Here is a 27,925-nt window from a genome sequence, read left to right as displayed (position 1 = left end):
AAATAAGAGGGTGATTGAGGAGGTAGAGGAGGGTGAACCGTATTACGTTTACCCTCTGAAGTCTCTGAAGCGGGACGTAACATCAGTTCCGTACAAGGTGGTCCTGTCCAGACCACTAGTTACGAGTAGCCAGTGTAAACCAGATCCCACACACGTACAGCCCCCCCCCCTCGAATTTCTGGAGGGAATACAACTGAAGGTACCCGGCGTCTCTGGGGTGGAAGGCCAAAATGCTCAGCAGCATGAGGCCTTGCCCATAGATATAGACGTTGGGGTGCCTCTCAACGCCCCTCCCGGTTGGAGAGCATCCCCAGGAGAATTGTGCTTTGGTGAATTTGCCTTGCCGAGTGCACCTATCTTTGGAGCCAGCCAAGATCCCCCTCCGGCTGTACCGCCTTCGAGTGTTGCACCTGAGGCGGAGTCAGGTTTTGCGTCACCAGAAGTAGGGGATGGGATAGGGCTGACCCCCATGGTTGAGGATGGAGAGGGGGAGGCAGGTGTAGGTAGGGATGCTTTAGTGAGCACTTCGGATTTCAACTGGAGGCTATCTGACATGAGCCCTCTTAGTGGGGAGTTTTGGTCTTTGTCAAAGATGACTGCCAAGCTAGACTCTCTCCTTGGGGTGCCTACAGAAGAGTGCCCTCCCGTGATTGAGGCGAAGGCCCCTAACATTCCGTTTACTTACACGGCGATAGAGGAGACCAGGAGGGTAATGGGTACCTTTTTGGTTCACAAGGTCACTCCAGAAACCGCTGCCTCTGCCATGCCACCACCAGATACCCCTGAACATCCTATCCCGGGGTTGGAAGTGGAGGATTTAGTGGACCCCCTCGTGGAAACACCGAAGGGGGAACCCACTGTAGAACTGAGAGAGACCCCCGCAGGGGAGGGTGAGGGTCTTAAGCCTTTCAGTCAACAGGAGCTTAGGGAGTTGGGGCTCAGTGAGGAGTCTTCTGGCACCGTGGAGTCGGTGGACTATTTGACCCCTGTTATCCCTGCCAAGGAGCTAGATGCTTTCCTAGAGGATACCCTCTGCAAGCATAAAAACTTTAAGGTGAAGTTGGCCCTTGAGAAGTGGAAAGATGCCTCGGTCATTCTCCACTCTCTCGGAGCTTACATCAGGGCCAACCACAAGGCCAAAATCTCTGGGGCTATCCATATTCGGGTCCTGAAGTTTGAAAAAGTGATGCGAGACCACGTAAAGGCTTCTCAGGGTATAGTACCCTGAGCACCTGTGGGGAACCAAAAAACTCCTGATTACCAATGGCGTTAAGCATCGGTACGCTAAATGTTAACGGCTGTAAGGATGGGTTTCGCAGGTTCCAGGTACTCTCCTTCTTGCAGAAGGGGAAGTATTCTGTGAGTTTCCTGCAGGAAACCCATACCACTCCAGAGGCTGAAGCCAGCTGGCATTTGGAGTGGCGAGGCAGTGTCTTCTTCAGCCATCTCACTTCAACATCTAGTGGGGTGGTGACCCTGTTCTCTGAGTCCTTTCAACCAGAGCTGCTGCTTGCCAAAGCTGTTGTTCCAGGTCGCCTGTTGCATATCAGGGTCCGACACGAGGACTACACGTTTAATTTCCTGAACGTGTATGCTCCTGCCACCGGACCCCTGAGAAGGCAGTTCTTCGTCAGAATGTCTGAATACCTGGAGACAGTCGACGCGGACGAATACGTGGTGCTCGGGGGTGATTTTAACTGTACCCTCGAGGCTCGGAAGGACCGGAATGGTCAGGAGCCACACCCGTGTTCTGCGTCGGCCTTGCGGGAGGTCATCACCCGCTACTCCTTGGTAGACGTCTGGCGAGAACAACATCCTGAGGCATCCACTGAGTTCACCCATGTTAGGGTGTTTAGGGGTGAACGGATGTCCTGGTCCCGGATCGACAGACTGTATATTTCCAGCCACAGCCTGTCGCGAGCCCAGTCCAGTACTATTAGGCTGGCGCCGTTTTCGGACCACAATTGTGCGTCCGTGACGCTGATGCTGCTACCTGCAGCACCTTCGGCCGCTTATTGGCATTTCAACAATTCGTTGTTGGAGGACAAGGGGTTTGCGACGTCGGTCAGAGACTTTTGGATGGCCTGGAGAGGTTGCAGGTCAGACTTTGCCACGTTAGAGCAGTGGTGGGACGTGGGCAAGGTTCATCTGCGCCTCGTATGTCAGGAATACACCAGAGGTGCCAGCGGGCGGCGCGATGCTGAGATCGAGGCCCTCAGGGAGGAGGTGCTCGATCTCGAGAAGCGGCTGTCTGTGGCGGGAGACCAATACCTGCAGAGTATGTACATGGAGAGGAAGTGCGCTCTCCGGGAATTGGAAGATCGGAGAGCTCGGGGGGCGTATGTGCGATCCCGCATCAACTTCCTTCGAGAGATGGATCGCGGGTCGCGCCTCTTCTACACGCTGGAGAAAAAGAGGGGAAACCGTAGACATATCACATGCCTGTTGGCAGAGGACGGTACCCCTCTGACTGACCCGGAGAGCATCCGGGACAGAACCCGGAGATTCTATGTAGATCTTTTCTCTCCGGAGTCCATCCAGCCAGATAAATGCAGGGTCTTATGGGAGGGGCTTCCCACGGTTGGTGAGGATGGAAGGGAGCGGCTTGAGTTACCTTTGACTCTGGCCGAGCTCTCTGAAGCCCTCAGTCTCATGTCCCGCGGAAAAGCGCCGGGGCTAGACGGGCTGACTGTGGAGTTCTTCCGGTTTTTCTGGGAGATGCTGGGACCTGATTTCACCGAGGTCCTAGCCGAAGCCCTGGAGATCGGTGAGATGCCACTTTCGTGTCGGCGGGCAATACTGTCTTTGCTGCCGAAGAAGGGGGATCTCCGTCAGATCTCTAATTGGCGACCGGTCTCACTGCTCAGCACGGACTATAAGATCGTAGCCAAAGCGCTTTCGCTGAGGCTCAAGTCCGTACTAGCAGAGGTGATTCACCCTGACCAGTCCTATACTGTCCCGGGCCGGAGCATTCATGACAACATTTTTCTGGTCCGGGACCTGATGCATTACGCACAGAGGACTGGTCTATCACTCGCCTTCCTGTCCCTAGATCAGGAGAAGGCGTTTGACAGAGTGGATCACCGTTACCTTATGCAGACCCTGCGGGCGTTTGGCTTCGGCCCACAATTTGTGGGCTTTCTCCAGATGCTGTACGCTTCTGCAGAGTGTCTGGTGAAGATTAACTGGTCCCTGACGGCACCTTTTGTGTTTGGTCGGGGAGTGCGTCAAGGGTGCCCCCTGTCTGGGCAACTGTACGCGCTGGCCATTGAGCCCTTCCTCTGCCTACTGAGGAAGAGGCTTACCGGGCTGGTGCTGCAGGAGCCCGACATGCGGGTAGTCCTGTCGGCTTATGCCGATGATGTGCTCCTCGTGGCCCAGGACCTAGATGATCTAGAGCGGGCACAGGAGTGTCAAGAGGTCTACACCGCGGCCTCTTCTGCTCGGATCAACTGGTCCAAGTGCTCCGGCATCTTGGTGGGTCCCTTAAAGGTGGACTCTTTGCCCCCCACGTTTCGTAATATCTCGTGGGGGAGCGATACTCTCAAGTATCTGGGAGTCTACCTGTCTGCTGCAGAGGACCCTGCCCCAGAAAACTTCAGTGATCTTGAAGAACGGGTCATTGCTCGTCTGGGGTCATGGGTGTATCTGTCGAGAATGCTTTCCCTTAGGGGAAGAACCCTGGTGATTAATCAGCTAGTGGCCAGTCAGCTTTGGCACCGGCTGATAGCCATGGGTCCGACCCCCGAATTTATCAACAAGATCCAGAGGAAGTTGATGGATTTTCTCTGGATGGGGAAGCATTGGGTCTCTGTGGGAGTTGCGTGTCTCCCTTTGGAGGAGGGTGGACAGGGAGTGGTGTGTGTCCGCTCCCAGTTACACACTTTCCGCCTCCAATACCTGCAGAGATACCTATTCGCAGATCCGTCTCCGCAGTGGTGCCAGCTGGCAACCTTTTTCTTTCGCCAGCTGCGCAATATGAGGTATGACCGGCAACTCTTTTTCATCAGGCCCGAGGGTTTAGGTAGAAACCTCTCGGAGCTGCCGGCATACTATCGGGACTTACTGAAGGCCTGGAAACTGGTCTCCGCGACCAGGAAGGAACAGGCGGTGGGGGTTGATTTCCTCGCCGAGCCCTTGCTGTATAATCCAGCAGTGGGGGCTCGGATGTTGGATTCACCCTCTATTTGCCGCCGGCTAATCCTGGCGCAGGTGACCAGAGTCGGGGATCTCCTGGACTATGAGCGGCGGGATTGGGTAGGGGCAGAGGTGCTCGCGCCCCGTATGGGGCTGCGTAGTGCCCGCGTCCCTCGTCGTTTGATCCAGGAGATTAAAGATGCCATACACCCCGACTCCCGCACCTTCATTGAGGGGGTATTGCAGACCGGAGAGCCTTGTCATCCTTTCAACTTCGGCTCTCCGGATCTTTGCGTGGAACCAAGGTCACGGCAACCCCCTCGGGCTCTTCTCTCCCCCAACCTCAGCAAGTTGGGGGAAATGTCCCCGGCATGTTTCCGCGGCATGCCGAGGAAAGTCCTGTATTCTCTGGTGCTCCATATAGTGCATTACCTCGCCCTTGTCACCCGCCCAGACACCATCTGGAGGCGGGTATTCCCAGCGAACGAGGATGAGAGACCCCGGTGGAGGGAACTCTATTCATCTTTGGTTCCCCGTCCCGCCGGGGATTTGAGTTGGAGAGTCCTCCACGGAGCACTGAGCACAGGAGAGTATTTGGCACACTTCACGGACTCCCCCGCCACCTGTCCCTTCTGTGGCGAGCGGGAGTCCGTATATCACATTTATTCGAGTTGTGCCAGACTGCAACCCCTCTTTTCCTTCTTGAGGAGCTTGCTCCTGCTGTTCTGGTTGCACTTCTCACCTCATCTTTTTATTTTTGGGTGCCCAGTGTCCCGGGACAATAAGCCTAGGGATCTCCTGGTCAACCTGCTCCTGGCATTGGCTAAGGTAGCCATTTGTAAAACCAGGAAGCAGTGTTTGGAGGGGGGGGTCCCGACAAACATCGTGGTCATGTTCCGGGCGCTGGTGCACTCCCGTATTCGGGCAGAGTACTCGTACGCCGAGTCTACTGGGACGGTTTCAGAGTTTGCCTCCCAGTGGGCGTTAGGCGGGGTGCTTTGCTCGGTATCCACCAATCAGGGTTCTTCAGATTTAACCCTTCTGTTTTAAGTGCACTTCATCAGTGCACTTGTTGGGTTCATTTCATTTTTGTTTGACTGGTTTATCTTTGTTCTACTTGGTAACAAGTAGAATTGCTGTTCAACTGAATTGGCCGGCTTCGCCGGCCAATCAGTTTCAAACCAGATCAAAATAGACTCACTAGTTTGTCTCCTGCGAGCTTCCGTACACAGCGTCTTGTTAGAGTGGGGCGTGGACATGTGTAAACTTCAATGGTGGGAAAATGAGACAGTTTTAGCTGCTAGCTGAGCAGTGGTACAGCGCTCTGTAGAAGGCGCTCTCAGTCGGGTGAGTGATTTTTCAATGTGTGTGTTTATTTTATTTCATTTCTCATTTTACTTTCACTTTAAGTACTGCATGCTTATTTTTTTCTGTGGGCATTTAGGGATTTAAGTGCTCTGTGAGCCGAGTCCTCCATTGAAGGAGGAGCTATGAGGCCAACCTATCACAGCTACTGTACCATCTTCAGTTGCTTTCAGTATACTGATTAATCCACGGCACAGAATATGCAACTTCAAATACATCTATCAACTGTCTATATGTTAAGCCCCCGGACAAAGCATTTGCTTGTTAGTTATACACTAGTTTCATACAAGCACTTCACACAGGGGGCTTCAACTTAGGTAGTACTTGACCGGCCGGTCTGAGTGTTCTCATTTCCATATATTTCTTGCCTCTACACTTTATTTACATACTTTGTACTTATTACTGCAGTGTAGCATTTTCCCCCACACCTTAAGGTTCAGTTTATAACAGCTTTGTAGGTCACCACTGCTCCTCATTTTAACCATTTATGTGTATGTGATTAATAAACCTTTATTGATACAATTTGTGTATGATTCTTTTTTTCTGTGTTAGTTTTCATATGTGTGTGTGTGTGTGTGTGTGTGTGTGTGTGTGTGTGTGTGTGTGTGTGTGTATATATGTATATATTTATGTATATATATTTGTGTGTGTGTGACCTTGGGCAAGTCACTTCATATCCTCTGTGCCTCAGGCACCAATGTCATAGATTGTAAGCTCTATGGGGCAGGGACTTGTGTCTGCAAAATGTCTCTGTATAGCGCTACGTAAAACTAGCAGCGCTTTAAAAGAACATGCTGTTATTATTATTATATATAAATGTGTATGTATTTATTTATATAGCACTATTAATGTATATAGCGTTTCACAGTAGTAATACATGTGAAAATCCTATAAATAACAAATACAAATATCAGGTCATGGGAATAAGTGATTTGGACATAAAAGTAACATTTCGGAAGTGTGGACAACTAATACATCTTGTAGATTGCCTTTACAGTGTGATGTCATTGATTCAGTAGATTGTGTGCAGACCAGGACTGCAGTACAGTGTCACTCACATGGATGACTTGCGTGGTAGAAGCTCAAGAACAAGGATGTCAAACTCCAGTCCTCGAGGGCAGCAAACAGGCCAGGTTTTCAGGATATCCCTACTGAAAACCTGGCCTGTTTGGGACCCTCGAGGACTGGAGTTTGACATGCATGCTCTAGACGGAGCACAGCTGTGGGTGGGAGGTGGATTTGCTTTGCATCAAATGGTTTGGAGCAAGGTTTATTGTATGTATTATCATAATAACAATGCAATGCTTAACTTTTATTTCAGGAGGGATGACTGCAGAACAGAAGTGAATATTGAAGCCATGTGTTCCTTTTCTTGCAAAAGAGAAAATTTGAAGGACAGTTGAACAGAATGAAAATTACTACACAGAGACAGATAAGCAATGTGTATATTTCTCATTTACCATTTAGTATTTGTCGTTTTATTGACTCCACACAATCCGGCTGCTACGGGTTTCACATTGAACATTTTCATCTCTACTCTACCCCTTCCTGTGATCTGAACCATGCAAGTTTTCATTGATTCAATACATCATGAGTAGAGTGTGGCTACAGTATGAAGTAAAGACCCAAGGACCACATCTACTACCATTCATAACAAGAACATGTGCAGTAGCGCACAGCTGCAGTTCTATGTGATTGTTATGAAAGGTTGAGGTGGTTCAATTCTATGAATCTGGAGTGGGATGGATCCTGTTTGCATCACATGGTTTCATCTAGGCCAGTAGATTATATAACTCTCAGTACAGGTTACACATGGCATCAGTATTAGTGATGTAAAGAGGAGGAAAGCTTCAATGTGGAGAACAAAGCCAAGTAATGTTGAAGTTACTCCTTTTACCATTTACTTGGTCAGTCTGTACTGTCTACTCCCCACACAGCTGCTAAGGGTCTTCCATTTTAAATACTTTCACCTCCTATTCTGCACTGCTTTGCTGCCCATTATTTAGAGATGCGTTCCAGTCATGTTTACCACTCTGAATCTCTCTGCAGTCATTGATTCAGCACATCATGGGTAGAGCATGGCTACAGATACAGAAAGCTTTTATTATTTTACCGGCTGATCATCCATAATATTGCATTAAAACATAGAATATCACTTAATTTCCAAAAGATTCAGTGATGCTGATAATGCAGAATCTCACAACATTTCCCATCATAATGCCATAATGCACCAGAGGAAGAAATAATCCTTGCTATATCTGTACATTGTGTGACGTATTACCTCCATGACCATTGAGAGCAAGTACATCTTCTGTATAGAGCGGCTGTGTTATGATGCAGTTATTGATCATCATTGACATAATCACAAGAATCTTATGCAAAGGGAAATTGTCCGCAGCGAAGTGAGATGTGTGCCTGTTTTAAGTCCTCCAGCTTAACGCCCCTACACCTCCCACTACACAGACATACTTACTTATGCATACACTGACATCTGGCATACCTACACACACCCCAGGGCCACTTCCTTCCCCTGATGTCAGGGAGAGGATTGGCATGCAGAGTGCAGTAAGTCTCCACGTTACTCTGGCCAACAGTCTTGGCCTACCCCCAGCATCTGTCACCCACAACATCTGTTCCCTCCTTGTAAAGTGCTGAACTATCTCACCTGGGTCAGTGCTATAGCTGATCACAGTGCCCGATCATGATGTCACTGTGACAGGCAGCAGTGCAGATTGACCGGTCAATCAATGCAGTGCCGCACCATATGCACTAAATGAGATTTCCGTGCCCCCTGTCAGGTTACTCCCTGGGCAGTGACCCTGCTCACCCCCTCCCCTAGTTCCACCTCTGACCACAATTATCTCTCTTGGAGAGTGTAGCAAATTGGTGTTGGTGGAATCTCACCTCTGCCATGCATGGTCACAATCTGGGCACAGGACCCAAATAGTGGGCAATGTGGCACTTCTTACAGTAGAGAATAAGTAAATATATTCTTTACTTGTGTATTAAGGACCTTATTTGCATTAAAATTCAGTCCCCATGGGACCAAGACTTTCTGGCTTACTGAACAAAGTGGAATTGTTTCGTAGAGGGTGGAGAATTGTATTTTATCTGAAATTACCCCCTCTGCACAAAATACAAACAATTATACACATACATGTACCTTGTGGAAGTTGTTGCCCTCTATCTTCCTGTGGTCTCTCCCTGTTTCTCACCGTGCCTCCTCCCATTTCCTTGCACCTCTGCGTCTCCGCATATATCCCTATACTCAGAGCCGGCTCCGGTCAGTGACATGGGATGCCCAAATATGAGCATATCCATACATGGGCATCCATGCCACTGACCGGAGCCCACTCTGTTGCGGATATGGAGAGAGACTGGGAGATTTACATCCCCTTATAATTCATATGGTGCATAGTACCGGCACGTATTGTTTTACCGTTACTGTGTACCTTCCTACTTTCACACTGGTACAGTATGTGCTGCAGTGGGACTGAGAGGGATATATTGGTAACACATAGTTATTGTTGGGGGAATTCAATCCATTTTGAAAATAGTAATGCAATGTTTTATACTTTTTTTTTTGCAGTAATGAAGAATGAAAAAGTTCTGTTAAAATTGAATTGGAGGTGAACTGGAATCATCATCAACTCTGCACCAGTGTGAATTGATGTTCTTTAATGTTCTGATAAGGTACATGCAACATCTCTTCCTCAACCCCTACACCACTCTCTGCCTCTTGCCTCTCTCTCTCCACCTCCCTGCTAAGCGTATTAACCCATCTAATGTAATCCACATTCCATGTCTCACTTTACTCTTCACTTCTCACGTGCCCTCTGGAATGTCTGCTCTCTGACTAACAAGGTCTATTTGTACATGACCTCTTCTGCTCTCATCATCCACCACTTCTCATTCCCCTCACCCCTGTCCTACTCGATACCTCAGCTTAATTGAACTCTCTCCTCTGACATCTACCCTTATCTCTAACCTCTCCTCACTTTCTGCTTAAACTAACTATCTTGTTAACTTTTACAATGCTATCATCTCCTCCTCCTCCCTCCTCCCTCCTCCATTATATATTTATATGCCCCTTCTAGGCTCTGACACACTCATCCCTCTAAGGCCATGATTATCATGGGCACATGCTTGGTCATCCACAGTGCGTGCGAGCGATGCAGAGCCGCCTCGGACCTCAGTGCAGGGATTGCTGCATACCCCAGCATCTGTCACCCACAAACAATACACACACTAATACTCCCCACAATACACACTATAATACCTCCTCAATACTAATCTCTCCAATAATATTATAGCTCCAAACACAATATACACAACACCCTTACACAAGATACACAATCTAGTACTCTCCTCTGCACCTCTACACACAATATAATACTCCCACACACACAATATACACACTACCCTCCTACCCCCATAAAATACAACCAATAATACACACACACTTTGTGGATGTTGGGACCAGCTCCCGGCATGCACCAGTGAAAGAGAGAGGCCAGCAGAAGCTCGGAAGAACTCCCTCTCTCCATCCGTGCCTCCCTCCGTTTCCCATCTTCTCCCTGTCTCTCTCCCTCCCTTTCCTTGCATCTCCCTGCGTCTTTACGTATACCCAGTCAGTGACGGCTCTGGTCACGTGATGCCTTAATATGGGCTTATCCATATATGTTCATCCACGTCACTAATGTGATGCCCGCACTGTTGCGGAGCTGGTACTTACGACGCGCACTTATTGTTTTATCAGTACTGCGTACCTGACTCTACCGGCCTACTTTCAACACTAGTACAATAAGTGCTTCACTACGAGTGAGTGGGGAATATTGGCATCACACAGTCACTGTTGAATATGCCATTCAATCCATTTTGAAAATAGTAATGCAATGTGGTTTTGTTTTGTTTGCTTTTTGCAGTAATGAAGAATGGATAAGTTATATTAAAATTAAATTGGAGGGGAACTGGATTCAGCATTTCATCATGAACTCTGCACTTGTGAGAATTTACCTTCTTGAATGCCCTGAGAGGTACACGCAACTTTAAGACTATAATCTGCTGTGCAAGCTTTCGTGCTATACCTCCCCCTCAGGTTTTGATTTATACATTTGCTCCCTCAAGTCATGTCCTCTAATATTTGAAAGCTCTCTCCTAGCATTTTCTCTCTACCACAGAACGTCATCCCAATGTAACCTCTCTCTTGTTCTCTCTGCTTGCTGTTTCCTCACTTTTCTGTTAAACTTTTCTAATTTCTCTAACTTCCACACTCCTGCTTTTATCCACATGTTCTCCTCTTTCCTTCCCCTACCTTTGCATGTGTCTACACACTGCACCATTTGTACAGACCTCTATTGCAGCTATTTCTGCACTGCTCAATGAAAAGCACTCATGTACATCCTATTCTCTGCGCCCCCTCTCTCTCTGCGCCCCCTCTCTCTCTGCGCCCCCTCTCTCTCTGCGCCCCCTCTCTCTCTGCGCCCCCTCTCTCTCTGCGCCCCCTCTCTCTCTGCGCCCCCTCTCTCTCTGCGCCCCCTCTCTCTCTGCGCCCCCTCTCTCTCTGCGCCCCCTCTCTCTCTGCGCCCCCTCTCTCTCTGCGCCCCCTCTCTCTCTGCGCCCCCTCTCTCTCTGCGCCCCCTCTCTCTCTGCGCCCCCTCTCTCTCTGCGCCCCCTCTCTCTCTGCGCCCCCTCTCTCTCTGCGCCCCCTCTCTCTCTGCGCCCCCTCTCTCTCTGCGCCCCCTCTCTCTCTGCGCCCCCTCTCTCTCTGCGCCCCCTCTCTCTCTGCGCCCCCTCTCTCTCTGCGCCCCCTCTCTCTCTGCGCCCCCTCTCTCTGCGCCCCCTCTCTCTGCGCCTATCTGTCTCATTCTCTCTACGTCCCTCTCTCTCTACATAGAGCTATCTCTGTCTCTCTCTACACCTATCTCTGTGTCTCCTTCTATGTTTGCTGATGTGTGGGATATCTCTTATAATCTTGAACCTGCTCATATACACATCGGGCCTCCCTGCCTCTGCCTCCCTGCTAAGAGTGTTAACCTATCTAATGTAATCCACATTCCTTTCCTTACTTTTCTCTTCCCTTCTCCTATGCCATCTGGAATGTCCGTTCTCTGACTAACAAGGCTCTAGTTGTACATGACCTCTTCTGCTCTCATCATTCACAATCAGTCATTCCCCTCACCCCATCTTACCTGTCCCACTGATTTGCCTCTGCTTAATTAAACTCTCCTCTGACATCTACTCTAACCTCTCTGCTCTCTCTCTCTTTCCGCTTAAACTAACAATCTTATTAACTCTTACAATGCTATCCTCCTATCTATATGCCCCCTCTAGGCTCTGACACACTTGTCCCTCTAGCCCACACCCTTGGCTAAATTCCCAAACATGTTCATCACACTTCCACTCGCTGTTCTTAATGCCTATGAAGGAAATCACACAATTGATATTTGATTTTTCTACAGTAAAAATGTCTCCAGTCCTGTATAAAGCTGCTCTCTGGGGCCAAACCACACTACTTTTTTTTCACATTCATCAACACTCAAATTTAATTTACGCTGTCTTTTTTCCCCCTGTATTTGACTCCCTCCACTAACCTTCTCCTCACACTTGCCATCCTTCCTTCACTTCTCCTCAAGCATTTGACTACTTCAGAGGCAAGGTGGATGCCACCCACAAGGAGATTCCTTCTGTCCCTTCCCCCTTCTCTCCTTCTACCTAATTCTCCTTCTGCATTTGACTCCTTTTCTTCTCTTACAGAGCTGGAAGCTAATCATCTTCTCTTCTCCCTCTACCACATGCCCTCTAGATCGTATCCCCTCACACCTTACTGCATCTCTTAGTCCCCACTCTCACCCACATCTTCAATTCCTCCCTATTCTCTGGCTCTTTACCCTCTTACTTTAAGCCTGTAGTGGTCACTTTTTTCTCAGAAACAACCTACACCCTATGTGCCTTACTAACTACCGCCCTGTATCCCTCCTGCTGTTTGTCTCCTAATTGCTAGAATGTCAACATTCTTAAATCACATGCCCTCCTGGATCCTTTACAACCTGCCTTTCGTACAGCTCGTTCTACAGACTGTGCTTAAAGCAAATTCCCAAGGTCACTTTTCCCTACTAATCCTACTTGATCTATCTGCTGCGTTTGATGCTCTCAATCACTCTCCTCCTTCATATTCTAAACTCTCTCTTGGTATCCGTAACACAGTTCTATCCTGGTTTTCATCATAACTTTCCTGTCACACATTCTCCATCTCTGTTGCTAACATGTCTTCGTCTTCTATTGATCTGTCTGTGGGTATACATCAGGGCTCTGTTCTGAGATCTCTCTTTCTCTCTACATACTATCATTTGGTGACCTCATCAACTCTTTGTGACAATCCTATAAATAACAAATACAAATATCAGGTCATGGGAATAAGTGATTTGGACATAAAAGTAACATTTCGGAAGTGTGGACAACTAATACATCTTGTAGATTGCCTTTACAGTGTGATGTCATTGATTCAGTAGATTGTGTGCAGACCAGGACTGCAGTACAGTGTCACTCACATGGATGACTTGCGTGGTAGAAGCTCAAGAACAAGGATGTCAAACTCCAGTCCTCGAGGGCAGCAAACAGGCCAGGTTTTCAGGATATCCCTACTGAAAACCTGGCCTGTTTGGGACCCTCGAGGACTGGAGTTTGACATGCATGCTCTAGAAGGAGCACAGCTGTGGGTGGGAGGTGGATTTGCTTTGCATCAAATGGTTTGGAGCAAGGTTTATTGTATGTATTATCATAATAACAATGCAATGCTTAACTTTTATTTCAGGAGGGATGACTGCAGAACAGAAGTGAATATTGAAGCCATGTGTTCCTTTTCTTGCAAAAGAGAAAATTTGAAGGACAGTTGAAGAGAAGGAAAATTACTACACAGAGACAGATAAGCAATGTGTATATTTCTCATTTACCATTTAGTATTTGTCGTTTTATTGACTCCACACAATCCGGCTGCTACGGGTTTCACATTGAATATTTTCATCTCTACTCTACCCCTTCCTGTGATCTGAACCATGCAAGTTTTCGTTGATTCAATACATCATGAGTAGAGGGTGGCTACAGTATGAAGTAAAGACCCAAGGACCACATCTACTACCATTCATAACAAGAACATGTGCAGTAGCGCACAGCTGCAGTTCTATGTGATTGTTATGAAAGGTTAAGGTGGTTCAATTCTATGAATCTGGAGTGGGATGGATCCTGTTTGCATCATATGGTTTCATCTAGGCCAGTAGATTATATAACTCTCAGTACAGGTTACACATGGCATCAGTATTAGTGATTTAAAGAGGAGGAAAGCTTCAATGTGGAGAACAAAGCCAAGTAATGTTGAAGTTACTCCTTTTACCATTTACTTGGTCAGTCTGTACTGTCTACTCCCCACACAGCTGCTAAGGATCTTCCATTTTAAATACTTTCACCTCCTATTCTGCACTGCTTTGCTGCCCATTATTCAGAGATGCGTTCCAGTCATGTTTACCACTCTGAATCTCTCTGCAGTCATTGGTTCAGCACATCATGGGTAGAGCATGGCTACAGATACAGCAAGCTATTATTATTTTACCGGCTGATCACCCATAATATTGCATTAAAACATAGAATATCACTTAATTTCCAAAAGATTCAGTGATGCTGATAATGCAGAATCTCACAACATTTCCCATCATAATGCCTTAATGCACCAGTGGGAGAAATAATCCTTGCTATATCTGTACATTGTGTGACGTATTACCTCCATGACCATTGAGAGCAAGTACATCTTCTGTATAGAGCGGCTGTGTTATGATGCAGTTATTGATCATCATTGACATAATCACAAGAATCTTATGCAAAGGGAAATTGTCCGCAGCGAAGTGAGATTTCAGCCCCCAAACGTCTGTAATATTAATGCAATGTCTTACTTTTGTTGCAGTGAACACTGAAGAGACGGATCTACTACAACACTGTACAGGATGAGCATACGCTACAAGCAGCAAAATTATCTTGCAGTTGACAGTATGTTGTTCTGGTAATGTGCACAATTATTATTTATGGGCTACACACCACAGTGCTGGACATATTCTGTTAACTTCAACTCTACTCCTAACATGGAGATGTCTTCCTGGTGTTACTGATTCAGTACATCATATGCACAGTGTGGTTATGATATGATGGATTGATTTAATGAACCCACCAACCAATGATGACATCTGCATCATCTTCTGTAAAGTGCAGCTACAGCATGATATTATCAGCATTTGGTGCGGTATAATCAGAGGTATCTATGTGCTTTTGTGCCTGTTTTAAGTCCTCCAGCTTAACGCCCCTACACCTCCCACTACACAGGCATACTTACTTATGCATACACTGACATCTGGCATACCTACACACACCCCAGGGCCACTTCCTTCCCCTGATGTCAGGGAGAGGATGGGCATGCAGAGTGCAGTAAGTCTCCACGTTACTCTGGCCAACAGTCTTGGCCTACCTCCAGCATCTGTCACCCACAACATCTGTTCCCTCCTTGTAAAGTGCTGAACTATCTCACCTGGGTCAGTGCTATAGCTGATCACAGTGCCCGATCAGGATGTCACTGTGACAGGCAGCAGTGCAGATTGACCGGTCAATCAATGCAGTGCCGCAACATATGCACTAAATGAGATTTCCGTGCCCCCAGTCAGGTTACTCCCTGGGCAGTGACCCTGCTCACACCCTCCCCTAGTTCCACCTCTGATCACAATTATCTCTCTTGGAGAGTGTAGCAAATTGGAGTTGGGGGAATCTCACCTCTGCCATGCATGGTCACAATCTGGGCACAGGACCCAAATAGTGGGCAATGTGGCACTTCTTACAGTAGAGAATAAGTAACTTTATTCTTTACTTGTGTATTAAGGACCTTATTTGCATTAAATTCAGTCCACATGGGACCAAGACTTTCTGGCTTACTGAACAAAGTGGAATTGTTTCGTAGAGGGTGGAGAATTGTATTTTATCTGAAATTACCCCCTCTGCACAAAATACAAACAATTATACCCATACAAGTACCTTGTGGAAGTTGTTGCCCTCTATCTTCCTGTGGTCTCTCCCTGTTTCTCACCGTGCCTCCTCCCATTTCCTTGCACCTCTGCGTCTCCGCATATATCCCTATACTCAGAGCCGGCTCCGGTCAGTGACATGGGATGCCCAAATATGAGCATACCCATATATGGGCATCCATGCCACTGACCGGAGCCCGCTCTGTTGCGGATATGGAGAGAGACTGGGAGATTTACATCCCCTTATAATTCATATGGTGCATAGTACCGGCACGTATTGTTTTACCGGTACTGTGTACCTTCCTACTTTCACACTGGTACAGTATATGCTGCAGTGGGACTGAGAGGGATATATTGGTAACACATAGTCATTGTTGGGGGAATTCAATCCATTTTGAAAATAGTAATGCAATGTTTTATACTTTTTTTTTTGCAGTAATGAAGAATGAAAAAGTTCTGTTAAAATTGAATTGGAGGTGAACTGGAATCATCATCAACTCTGCACCAGTGTGAATTGATGTTCTTTAATGTTCTGATAAGGTACATGCAACATCTCTTCCTCAACCCCTACACCACTCTCTGCCTCTTGCCTCTCTCTCTCCACCTCCCTGCTAAGCGTATTAACCCATCTAATGTAATCCACATTCCATGTCTCACTTTACTCTTCACTTCTCACGTGCCCTCTGGAATGTCTGCTCTCTGACTAACAAGGTCTATTTGTACATGACCTCTTCTGCTCTCATCATCCACCACTTCTCATTCCCCTCACCCCTGTCCTACTCGATACCTCAGCTTAATTGAACTCTCTCCTCTGACATCTACCCTTATCTCTAACCTCTCCTCACTTTCTGCTTAAACTAACTATCTTGTTAACTTTTACAATGCTATCATCTCCTCCTCCCTCCTCCTCCTTCCTCCTCCCTCCTCCATTATATATATATACCCCTTCTAGGCTCTGACACACTCATCCCTCTAAGGCCATGATTATCATGGGCACATGCTTGGTCGTCCACAGTGCGTGCGAGCGATGCAGAGCCGCCTCGGACCTCAGTGCAGGGATTGCTGCATACCCCCAGCATCTGTCACCCACAAACAATACACACACTAATACTCCCCACAATACACACTATAATACCTCCTCAATACTAATCTCCCCAATAATATTATAGCTCCAAACACAATATACACAACACCCTTACACAAGATACACAATCTAGTACTCTCCTCTGCACCTCTACACACAATATAATACTCCCACACACACAATATACACACTACCCTCCTACCCCCATAAAATACAACCAATAATACACACACACTTTGTGGATGTTGGGACCAGCTCCCGGCATGCACCAGTGAAAGAGAGAGGCCCGCAGAAGCTCGGAAGAACTCCCTCCATCCGTGCCTTCCTCCGTTTCACATCTTCTCCCTGTCTCTCTCCCTCCCTTTCCTTGCATCTCCCTGCGTCTTTACGTATACCCAGTCAGTGACGGCTCTGGTCACGTGATGCCTTAATATGGGCTTATCCATATATGTTCATCCACGTCACTAATGTGATGCCCGCACTGTTGCGGAGCTGGTACTTACGACGGGCACTTATTGTTTTATCAGTACTGCGTACCTGACTCTACCGGCCTACTTTCAACACTAGTACAATATGTGCTTCACTACGAGTGAGTGGGGAATATTGGCATCACACAGTCACTGTTGAATATGCCATTCAATCCATTTTGAAAATAGTAATGCAATGTGGTTTTGTTTTGTTTGCTTTTTGCAGTAATGAAGAATGGAAAAGTTATATTAAAATTAAATTGGAGGGGGACTAGATTCAGCATTTCATCATGAACTCTGCACTTGTGAGAATTTAACTTCTTGAATACCCTGACAGGTACACGCAACATTAAGACTATAATCTGCTGTGCAAGCTTTCGTGCTATACCTCCCCCTCAGGTTTTGATTTATACATTTGCTCCCTCAATTCATGTCCTCTAATATTTGAAAGCTCTCTCCTAGCATTTTCTCTTTACCACAGAACGTCATCCCAATGTAACCTCTCTCTTGTTCTTTCTGCTTGCTGTTTCCTCACTCCTCTGTTAAACTTTTCTAATTTCTCTAACTTCCACACTCCTGCTTTTATCCACATGTTCTCCTCTTTCCTTCCCCTACCTTTGCATGTGTCTACACACTGCACCATTTGTACAGACCTCTATTGCAGCTATTTCTGCACTGCTCAATGAAAAGCACTCTTTAATATCCTATTCTCTGTGCCCCCTCTCTCTGCGCCCCCTCTTTTGGCGCCTCCTCTCTCTGCGCCCCCTCTCTCTGCGCCTATCTGTCTCATTCTCTCTACGTCCCTCTCTCTCTACATAGAGCTATCTCTGTCTCTCTCTACACCCATCTCTGTGTCTCCTTCTATGTTTGCTGATGTGTGGGATATCTCTTATAATCTTGAACCTGCTCATATACACATCGGGCCTCCCTGCCTCTGCCTCCCTGCTAAGAGTGTTAACCTATCTAATGTAATCCACATTCCTTTCCTTACTTTTCTCTTCCCTTCTCCTATGCCATCTGGAATGTCCGTTCTCTGACTAACAAGGCTCTAGTTGTACATGACCTCTTCTGCTCTCATCATTCACAATCAGTCATTCCCCTCACCCCATCTTACCTGTCCCACTGATTTGCCTCTGCTTAATTAAACTCTCCTCTGACATCTACTCTAACCTCTCTGCTCTCTCTCTCTTTCCGCTTAAACTAACAATCTTATTAACTCTTACAATGCTATCCTCCTATCTATATGCCCCCTCTAGGCTCTGACACACTTGTCCCTCTAGCCCACACCCTTGGCTAAATTCCCAAACATGTTCATCACACTTCCACTCGCTGTTCTTAATGCCTATGAAGGAAATCACACAATTGATATTTGATTTTTCTACAGTAAAAATGTCTCCAGTCCTGTATAAAGCTGCTCTCTGGGGCCAAACCACACTACTTTTTTTTCACATTCATCAACACTCAAATTTAATTTACGCTGTCTTTTTTCCCCCTGTATTTGACTCCCTCCACTAACCTTCTCCTCACACTTGCCATCCTTCCTTCACTTCTCCTCAAGCATTTGACTACTTCAGAGGCAAGGTGGATGCCACCCACAAGGAGATTCCTTCTGTCCCTTCCCCCTTCTCTCCTTCTACCTAATTCTCCTTCTGCATTTGACTCCTTTTCTTCTCTTACAGAGCTGGAAGCTAATCATCTTCTCTTCTCCCTCTACCACATGCCCTCTAGATCGTATCCCCTCACACCTTACTGCATCTCTTAGTCCCCACTCTCACCCACATCTTCAATTCCTCCCTATTCTCTGGCTCTTTACCCTCTTACTTTAAGCCTGTAGTGGTCACCCTTTTCTCAGAAACAACCTACACCCTATGTGCCTTACTAACTACCGCCCTGTATCCCTCCTGCTGTTTGTCTCCTAATTGCTAGAATGTCAACATTCTTAAATCACATGCCCTCCTGGATCCTTTACAACCTGCCTTTCGTACAGCTCGTTCTACAGACTGTGCTTAAAGCAAATTCCCAAGGTCACTTTTCCCTACTAATCCTACTTGATCTATCTGCTGCGTTTGATGCTCTCAATCACTCTCCTCCTTCATATTCTAAACTCTCTCTTGGTATCCGTAACACAGTTCTATCCTGGTTTTCATCATAACTTTCCTGTCACACATTCTCCATCTCTGTTGCTAACATGTCTTCGTCTTCTATTGATCTGTCTGTGGGTATACATCAGGGCTCTGTTCTGAGATCTCTCTTTCTCTCTACATACTATCATTTGGTGACCTCATCAACTCTTTGTGACAATCCTATAAATAACAAATACAAATATCAGGTCATGGGAATAAGTGATTTGGACATAAAAGTAACATTTCGGAAGTGTGGACAACTAATACATCTTGTAGATTGCCTTTACAGTGTGATGTCATTGATTCAGTAGATTGTGTGCAGACCAGGACTGCAGTACAGTGTCACTCACATGGATGACTTGCGTGGTAGAAGCTCAAGAACAAGGATGTCAAACTCCAGTCCTCGAGGGCAGCAAACAGGCCAGGTTTTCAGGATATCCCTACTGAAAACCTGGCCTGTTTGGGACCCTCGAGGACTGGAGTTTGACATGCATGCTCTAGAAGGAGCACAGCTGTGGGTGGGAGGTGGATTTGCTTTGCATCAAATGGTTTGGAGCAAGGTTTATTGTATGTATTATCATAATAACAATGCAATGCTTAACTTTTATTTCAGGAGGGATGACTGCAGAACAGAAGTGAATATTGAAGCCATGTGTTCCTTTTCTTGCAAAAGAGAAAATTTGAAGGACAGTTGAAGAGAAGGAAAATTACTACACAGAGACAGATAAGCAATGTGTATATTTCTCATTTACCATTTAGTATTTGTCGTTTTATTGACTCCACACAATCCGGCTGCTACGGGTTTCACATTGAATATTTTCATCTCTACTCTACCCCTTCCTGTGATCTGAACCATGCAAGTTTTCGTTGATTCAATACATCATGAGTAGAGGGTGGCTACAGTATGAAGTAAAGACCCAAGGACCACATCTACTACCATTCATAACAAGAACATGTGCAGTAGCGCACAGCTGCAGTTCTATGTGATTGTTATGAAAGGTTAAGGTGGTTCAATTCTATGAATCTGGAGTGGGATGGATCCTGTTTGCATCATATGGTTTCATCTAGGCCAGTAGATTATATAACTCTCAGTACAGGTTACACATGGCATCAGTATTAGTGATTTAAAGAGGAGGAAAGCTTCAATGTGGAGAACAAAGCCAAGTAATGTTGAAGTTACTCCTTTTACCATTTACTTGGTCAGTCTGTACTGTCTACTCCCCACACAGCTGCTAAGGATCTTCCATTTTAAATACTTTCACCTCCTATTCTGCACTGCTTTGCTGCCCATTATTCAGAGATGCGTTCCAGTCATGTTTAGCACTCTGAATCTCTCTGCAGTCATTGGTTCAGCACATCATGGGTAGAGCATGGCTACAGATACAGCAAGCTATTATTATTTTACCGGCTGATCATCCATAATATTGCATTAAAACATAGAATATCACTTAATTTCCAAAAGATTCAGTGATGCTGATAATGCAGAATCTCACAACATTTCCCATCATAATGCCATAATGCACCAGTGGGAGAAATAATCCTTGCTATATCTGTACATTGTGTGACGTATTACCTCCATGACCATTGAGAGCAAGTACATCTTCTGTATAGAGCGGCTGTGTTATGATGCAGTTATTGATCATCATTGACATAATCACAAGAATCTTATGCAAAGGGAAATTGTCCGCAGCGAAGTGAGATTTCAGCCCCCAAACGTCTGTAATATTAATGCAATGTCTTACTTTTGTTGCAGTGAACACTGAAGAGACGGATCTACTACAACACTGTACAGGATGAGCATACGCTACAAGCAGCAAAATGATCTTGCAGTTGACAGTATGTTGTTCTGGTAATGTGCACAATTATTATTTATGGGCTACACACCACAGTGCTGGACATATTCTGTTAACTTCAACTCTACTCCTAACATGGAGATGTCTTCCTGGTGTTACTGATTCAGTACATCATATGCACAGTGTGGTTATGATATGATGGATTGATTTAATGAACCCACCAACCAATGATGACATCTGCATCATCTTCTGTAAAGTGCAGCTACAGCATGATATTATCAGCATTTGGTGCGGTATAATCAGAGGTATCTATGTGCTTTTGTGCCTGTTTTAAGTCCTCCAGCTTAACGCCCCTACACCTCCCACTACACAGGCATACTTACTTATGCATACACTGACATCTGGCATACCTACACACACCCCAGGGCCACTTCCTTCCCCTGATGTCAGGGAGAGGATGGGCATGCAGAGTGCAGTAAGTCTCCACGTTACTCTGGCCAACAGTCTTGGCCTACCTCCAGCATCTGTCACCCACAACATCTGTTCCCTCCTTGTAAAGTGCTGAACTATCTCACCTGGGTCAGTGCTATAGCTGATCACAGTGCCCGATCAGGATGTCACTGTGACAGGCAGCAGTGCAGATTGACCGGTCAATCAATGCAGTGCCGCAACATATGCACTAAATGAGATTTCCGTGCCCCCAGTCAGGTTACTCCCTGGGCAGTGACCCTGCTCACACCCTCCCCTAGTTCCACCTCTGATCACAATTATCTCTCTTGGAGAGTGTAGCAAATTGGAGTTGGGGGAATCTCACCTCTGCCATGCATGGTCACAATCTGGGCACAGGACCCAAATAGTGGGCAATGTGGCACTTCTTACAGTAGAGAATAAGTAACTTTATTCTTTACTTGTGTATTAAGGACCTTATTTGCATTAAATTCAGTCCACATGGGACCAAGACTTTCTGGCTTACTGAACAAAGTGGAATTGTTTCGTAGAGGGTGGAGAATTGTATTTTATCTGAAATTACCCCCTCTGCACAAAATACAAACAATTATACCCATACAAGTACCTTGTGGAAGTTGTTGCCCTCTATCTTCCTGTGGTCTCTCCCTGTTTCTCACCGTGCCTCCTCCCATTTCCTTGCACCTCTGCGGCTCCGCATATATCCCTATACTCAGAGCCGGCTCCGGTCAGTGACATGGGATGCCCAAATATGAGCATACCCATATATGGGCATCCATGCCACTGACCGGAGCCCGCTCTGTTGCGGATATGGAGAGAGACTGGGAGATTTACATCCCCTTATAATTCATATGGTGCATAGTACCGGCACGTATTGTTTTACCGGTACTGTGTACCTTCCTACTTTCACACTGGTACAGTATATGCTGCAGTGGGACTGAGAGGGATATATTGGTAACACATAGTCATTGTTGGGGGAATTCAATCCATTTTGAAAATAGTAATGAAATGTTTTTTACTTTTCTTTTTTTTCAGTAATGAAGAATGAAACATTTCTGTTAAAATTGAATTGGAGGTGAACTGGATTCATCATCAACTCTGCACCAGTGTGAATTGATGTTCTTTAATGTTCTGATAAGGTACATGCAACATCTCTTCCTCAACCCCTGCACCACTCTCTGCCTCTTGCCTCTCTCTCTCCACCTCCCTGCTAAGCGTATTAACCCATCTAATGTAATCCACATTCCATGTCTCACTTTACTCTTCACTTCTCACGTGCCCTCTGGAATGACTGCTCTCTGACTAACAAGGTCTATTTGTACATGACCTCTTCTGCTCTCATCATCCACCACCTCTCATTCCCCTCACCCCTGTCCTACTCGATACCTCAGCTTAATTGAACTCTCTCCTCTGACATCTACCCTTATCTCTAACCTCTCCTCACTTTCTGCTTAAACTAACTATCTTGTTAACTTTTACAATGCTATCATCTCCTCCTCCCTCCTCCTCCTTCCTCCTCCCTCCTCCATTATATATATATACCCCTTCTAGGCTCTGACACACTCATCCCTCTAAGGCCATGATTATCATGGGCACATGCTTGGTCGTCCACAGTGCGTGCGAGCGATGCAGAGCCGCCTCGGACCTCAGTGCAGGGATTGCTGCATACCCCCAGCATCTGTCACCCACAAACAATACACACACTAATACTCCCCACAATACACACTATAATACCTCCTCAATACTAATCTCCCCAATAATATTATAGCTCCAAACACAATATACACAACACCCTTACACAAGATACACAATCTAGTACTCTCCTCTGCACCTCTACACACAATATAATACTCCCACACACACAATATACACACTACCCTCCTACCCCCATAAAATACAACCAATAATACACACACACTTTGTGGATGTTGGGACCAGCTCCCGGCATGCACCAGTGAAAGAGAGAGGCCCGCAGAAGCTCGGAAGAACTCCCTCCATCCGTGCCTTCCTCCGTTTCACATCTTCTCCCTGTCTCTCTCCCTCCCTTTCCTTGCATCTCCCTGCGTCTTTACGTATACCCAGTCAGTGACGGCTCTGGTCACGTGATGCCTTAATATGGGCTTATCCATATATGTTCATCCACGTCACTAATGTGATGCCCGCACTGTTGCGGAGCTGGTACTTACGACGGGCACTTATTGTTTTATCAGTACTGCGTACCTGACTCTACCGGCCTACTTTCAACACTAGTACAATATGTGCTTCACTACGAGTGAGTGGGGAATATTGGCATCACACAGTCACTGTTGAATATGCCATTCAATCCATTTTGAAAATAGTAATGCAATGTGGTTTTGTTTTGTTTGCTTTTTGCAGTAATGAAGAATGGAAAAGTTATATTAAAATTAAATTGGAGGGGGACTAGATTCAGCATTTCATCATGAACTCTGCACTGGTGAGAATTTAACTTCTTGAATACCCTGACAGGTACACGCAACATTAAGACTATAATCTGCTGTGCAAGCTTTCGTGCTATACCTCCCCCTCAGGTTTTGATTTATACATTTGCTCCCTCAATTCATGTCCTCTAATATTTGAAAGCTCTCTCCTAGCATTTTCTCTTTACCACAGAACGTCATCCCAATGTAACCTCTCTCTTGTTCTTTCTGCTTGCTGTTTCCTCACTCCTCTGTTAAACTTTTCTAATTTCTCTAACTTCCACACTCCTGCTTTTATCCACATGTTCTCCTCTTTCCTTCCCCTACCTTTGCATGTGTCTACACACTGCACCATTTGTACAGACCTCTATTGCAGCTATTTCTGCACTGCTCAATGAAAAGCACTCTTTAATATCCTATTCTCTGTGCCCCCTCTCTCTGCGCCCCCTCTTTTGGCGCCTCCTCTCTCTGCGCCCCCTCTCTCTGCGCCTATCTGTCTCATTCTCTCTACGTCCCTCTCTCTCTACATAGAGCTATCTCTGTCTCTCTCTACACCCATCTCTGTGTCTCCTTCTATGTTTGCTGATGTGTGGGATATCTCTTATAATCTTGAACCTGCTCATATACACATCGGGCCTCCCTGCCTCTGCCTCCCTGCTAAGAGTGTTAACCTATCTAATGTAATCCACATTCCTTTCCTTACTTTTCTCTTCCCTTCTCCTATGCCATCTGGAATGTCCGTTCTCTGACTAACAAGGCTCTAGTTGTACATGACCTCTTCTGCTCTCATCATTCACAATCAGTCATTCCCCTCACCCCATCTTACCTGTCCCACTGATTTGCCTCTGCTTAATTAAACTCTCCTCTGACATCTACTCTAACCTCTCTGCTCTCTCTCTCTTTCCGCTTAAACTAACAATCTTATTAACTCTTACAATGCTATCCTCCTATCTATATGCCCCCTCTAGGCTCTGACACACTTGTCCCTCTAGCCCACACCCTTGGCTAAATTCCCAAACATGTTCATCACACTTCCACTCGCTGTTCTTAATGCCTATGAAGGAAATCACACAATTGATATTTGATTTTTCTACAGTAAAAATGTCTCCAGTCCTGTATAAAGCTGCTCTCTGGGGCCAAACCACACTACTTTTTTTTCACATTCATCAACACTCAAATTTAATTTACGCTGTCTTTTTTCCCCCTGTATTTGACTCCCTCCACTAACCTTCTCCTCACACTTGCCATCCTTCCTTCACTTCTCCTCAAGCATTTGACTACTTCAGAGGCAAGGTGGATGCCACCCACAAGGAGATTCCTTCTGTCCCTTCCCCCTTCTCTCCTTCTACCTAATTCTCCTTCTGCATTTGACTCCTTTTCTTCTCTTACAGAGCTGGAAGCTAATCATCTTCTCTTTTCCCTCTACCACATGCCCTCTAGATCGTATCCCCTCACACCTTACTGCATCTCTTAGTCCCCACTCTCACCCACATCTTCAATTCCTCCCTATTCTCTGGCTCTTTACCCTCTTACTTTAAGCCTGTAGTGGTCACCCTTTTCTCAGAAACAACCTACACCCTATGTGCCTTACTAACTACCGCCCTGTATCCCTCCTGCTGTTTGTCTCCTAATTGCTAGAATGTCAACATTCTTAAATCACATTCCCTCCTGGATCCTTTACAACCTGCCTTTCGTACAGCTCGTTCTACAGACTGTGCTTAAAGCAAATTCCCAAGGTCACTTTTCCCTACTAATCCTACTTGATCTATCTGCTGCGTTTGATGCTCTCAATCACTCTCCTCCTTCATATTCTAAACTCTCTCTTGGTATCCGTAACACAGTTCTATCCTGGTTTTCATCATAACTTTCCTGTCACACATTCTCCATCTCTGTTGCTAACATGTCTTCGTCTTCTATTGATCTGTCTGTGGGTATACATCAGGGCTCTGTTCTGAGATCTCTCTTTCTCTCTACATACTATCATTTGGTGACCTCATCAACTCTTTGTGACAATCCTATAAATAACAAATACAAATATCAGGTCATGGGAATAAGTGATTTGGACATAAAAGTAACATTTCGGAAGTGTGGACAACTAATACATCTTGTAGATTGCCTTTACAGTGTGATGTCATTGATTCAGTAGATTGTGTGCAGACCAGGACTGCAGTACAGTGTCACTCACATGGATGACTTGCGTGGTAGAAGCTCAAGAACAAGGATGTCAAACTCCAGTCCTCGAGGGCAGCAAACAGGCCAGGTTTTCAGGATATCCCTACTGAAAACCTGGCCTGTTTGGGACCCTCGAGGACTGGAGTTTGACATGCATGCTCTAGAAGGAGCACAGCTGTGGGTGGGAGGTGGATTTGCTTTGCATCAAATGGTTTGGAGCAAGGTTTATTGTATGTATTATCATAATAACAATGCAATGCTTAACTTTTATTTCAGGAGGGATGACTGCAGAACAGAAGTGAATATTGAAGCCATGTGTTCCTTTTCTTGCAAAAGAGAAAATTTGAAGGACAGTTGAAGAGAAGGAAAATTACTACACAGAGACAGATAAGCAATGTGTATATTTCTCATTTACCATTTAGTATTTGTCGTTTTATTGACTCCACACAATCCGGCTGCTACGGGTTTCACATTGAATATTTTCATCTCTACTCTACCCCTTCCTGTGATCTGAACCATGCAAGTTTTCGTTGATTCAATACATCATGAGTAGAGGGTGGCTACAGTATGAAGTAAAGACCCAAGGACCACATCTACTACCATTCATAACAAGAACATGTGCAGTAGCGCACAGCTGCAGTTCTATGTGATTGTTATGAAAGGTTGAGGTGGTTCAATTCTATGAATCTGGAGTGGGATGGATCCTGTTTGCATCATATGGTTTCATCTAGGCCAGTAGATTATATAACTCTCAGTACAGGTTACACATGGCATCAGTATTAGTGATTTAAAGAGGAGGAAAGCTTCAATGTGGAGAACAAAGCCAAGTAATGTTGAAGTTACTCCTTTTACCATTTACTTGGTCAGTCTGTACTGTCTACTCTCCACACAGCTGCTAAGGATCTTCCATTTTAAATACTTTCACCTCCTATTCTGCACTGCTTTGCTGCCCATTATTCAGAGATGCGTTCCAGTCATGTTTAGCACTCTGAATCTCTCTGCAGTCATTGGTTCAGCACATCATGGGTAGAGCATGGCTACAGATACAGCAAGCTATTATTATTTTACCGGCTGATCACCCATAATATTGCATTAAAACATAGAATATCACTTAATTTCCAAAAGATTCAGTGATGCTGATAATGCAGAATCTCACAACATTTCCCATCATAATGCCATAATGCACAAGTGGGAGAAATAATCCTTGCTATATCTGTACATTGTGTGACGTATTCCCTCCATGACCAATGAGAGCAAGTACATCTTCTGTATAGAGCGGCTGTGTTATGATGCAGTTATTGATCATCATTGACATAATCACAAGAATCTTATGCAAAGGGAAATTGTCCGCAGCGAAGTGAGATTTCAGCCCCCAAACGTCTGTAATATTAATGCAATGTCTTACTTTTGTTGCAGTGAACACTGAAGAGACGGATCTACTACAACACTGTACAGGATGAGCATATGCTACAAGCAGCAAAATGATCTTGCAGTTGACAGTATGTTGTTCTGGTAATGTGCACAATTATTATTTATGGGCTACACACCACAGTGCTGGACATATTCTGTTAACTTCAACTCTACTCCTAACATGGAGATGTCTTCCTGGTGTTACTGATTCAGTACATCATATGCACAGTGTGGTTATGATATGATGGATTGATTTAATGAACCCACCAACCAATGATGACATCTGCATCATCTTCTGTAAAGTGCAGCTACAGCATGATATTATCAGCATTTGGTGCGGTATAATCAGAGGTATCTATGTGCTTTTGTGCCTGTTTTAAGTCCTCCAGCTTAACGCCCCTACACCTCCCACTACA

The 27,925-nt window shown here is 45.7% G+C and overlaps 2 long non-coding RNA genes across 2 annotated transcripts; both read left to right on the top strand.

Annotated features, from left to right (window-relative positions):
- Window positions 1-5,383: 5,383 nt before the first annotated feature.
- LOC142475466 (uncharacterized) lies at window positions 5,384-6,940 on the top strand. The gene is made up of 3 exons (XR_012790941.1): window positions 5,384-5,484; window positions 5,582-5,755; window positions 6,824-6,940. It is a non-coding gene; the product is annotated as an uncharacterized LOC142475466 (long non-coding RNA).
- A 3,501-nt stretch (window positions 6,941-10,441) lies between these two features.
- On the top strand, window positions 10,442-27,576 carry LOC142475465 (uncharacterized). The gene is made up of 11 exons (XR_012790940.1): window positions 10,442-10,538; window positions 13,316-13,435; window positions 14,456-14,551; window positions 15,994-16,097; window positions 17,335-17,445; window positions 19,845-19,964; window positions 20,985-21,080; window positions 22,525-22,628; window positions 23,866-23,976; window positions 26,376-26,497; window positions 27,516-27,576. It is a non-coding gene; the product is annotated as an uncharacterized LOC142475465 (long non-coding RNA).
- The last annotated feature ends 349 nt before the right edge of the window (window positions 27,577-27,925 follow it).

This window comes from Ascaphus truei, unplaced genomic scaffold, assembly GCF_040206685.1.
Source record: "Ascaphus truei isolate aAscTru1 unplaced genomic scaffold, aAscTru1.hap1 HAP1_SCAFFOLD_1223, whole genome shotgun sequence".
Taxonomy (NCBI): Eukaryota; Metazoa; Chordata; class Amphibia; order Anura; family Ascaphidae; genus Ascaphus; species Ascaphus truei.
This window is presented reverse-complemented; position numbering and strand designations above follow the sequence as displayed.